General features: G+C 66.5%; 1 long non-coding RNA gene across 1 annotated transcript in view; it reads right to left on the reverse strand.

The window, feature by feature from the left end:
• Positions 1-665: 665 nt before the first annotated feature.
• LOC106726283 overlaps positions 666-1,205 on the reverse strand; it is a 3,987-nt gene continuing 3,447 nt past the window's right edge. The window contains exon 3 of the long non-coding RNA XR_001362312.1: positions 666-732. This is a non-coding gene — a long non-coding RNA (uncharacterized LOC106726283). The remainder of the gene's footprint in view (positions 733-1,205) is intronic.

Genomic DNA, 1,205 nt, shown 5'->3' on the forward strand with positions numbered 1-1,205 from the left:
TGATGAGAGAGAATCATGGATCGGCTGCCTCCTGCACGCCCCCCACTGGGGATCGAGCCCACAACCCGGGCCTGTGCCCTGACCGGGAATCGAACCGTGACCTCCTGGATCCCAGGTCAATGCTCACTGAGCCCCACCGGCCGGGAAATAATTGCCCTTTAATTGCACCTGCTGGCTTTTCCCTGCTCAGCGGGAAACCCCCTACAGGCTCACAGACCACTCAGTGAGAGCACCTGGCGAGCGGGTAGGTGCCGTCCCCTCCTGGGGGCACAGTGCACACGCTCGGGGAGGACCGGCTGGGAGAGGGTGGACCAAGTGGGAGGGAACCTCTGTGAGGCGCTCGCACGCGGGCCGCCTCCCAGGAGAGCGCGGGGTGCACTTACCCTTCCCGGGCGCCCGGAGCTGCCTGTCCTGTCACACAGTTTCCTCCTGGGCGAGTGGCTGGGCCTCGGCCGGCCTCTCAGCTGACGGGGGACACAGGGGCTCGGCCGTCAGGGGTGGCTGCCGGGCTGGCCCTCCCCCGGGGAAATCGGTCATGGTGTTTGGTGAGATGGAAAGCTTTCGACCCGGGGAGGCAGCTTCCCCGTGCTGAGCACCTGCGTCCGAGCGCACGGGCTTCTCATCCGGGAAGGAGCCTGCGGCCGCGGTGAGGGCAACAAGGGGAGGGGGTGCAGTGAGGGAGAGCGAGCGGGCAAACGGGGCCCCGGGCCAGGGTCATCCTGAAGGCGGCTCCTGGATGAACAAGAAAAGGAAAGGAATGGCTCAGTGGTTGGTGCCTCACAGACACGCCGCCCGGTGGGGCCGGGGCCAGGGAAGACCTGCTGGGGTTTGGGGCCGGGGTCAGGTTTGGGGCCGGGAGGCTGTGGTGACAGGAGGGACCACGTTGCTGAAATCCGATGAAACTGGGAGCGCAGGGAGCGCCGCGAGGCCGTGTGTCACCGCGACAAGCGCCCTAATGAATAATTAAACGCCTAGCAGCGCGGCTTCGGTGGAAAATGAGAGTTTCACGGTGGATGGACCGCGATCTGTTTTGTAGGATTGTGGGCGTCGCCGTGAGGGGAGGGAGGGGGTGCTGGTGACATGAACGCCGGGCGGCTCGGAGGCCGAGGATCTTCCCAGAACCCCCGGCGACCCCCACGAGCGCTTCCTGAGAAACGGAGGGACGTGCAGCCCGAGCGGCCTCACCCCCCTGCGAGGTCGGGGGC

Source organism: Myotis brandtii, unplaced genomic scaffold (assembly GCF_000412655.1).
Source record: "Myotis brandtii unplaced genomic scaffold, ASM41265v1 scaffold247, whole genome shotgun sequence".
NCBI lineage: Eukaryota > Metazoa > Chordata > Mammalia > Chiroptera > Vespertilionidae > Myotis > Myotis brandtii.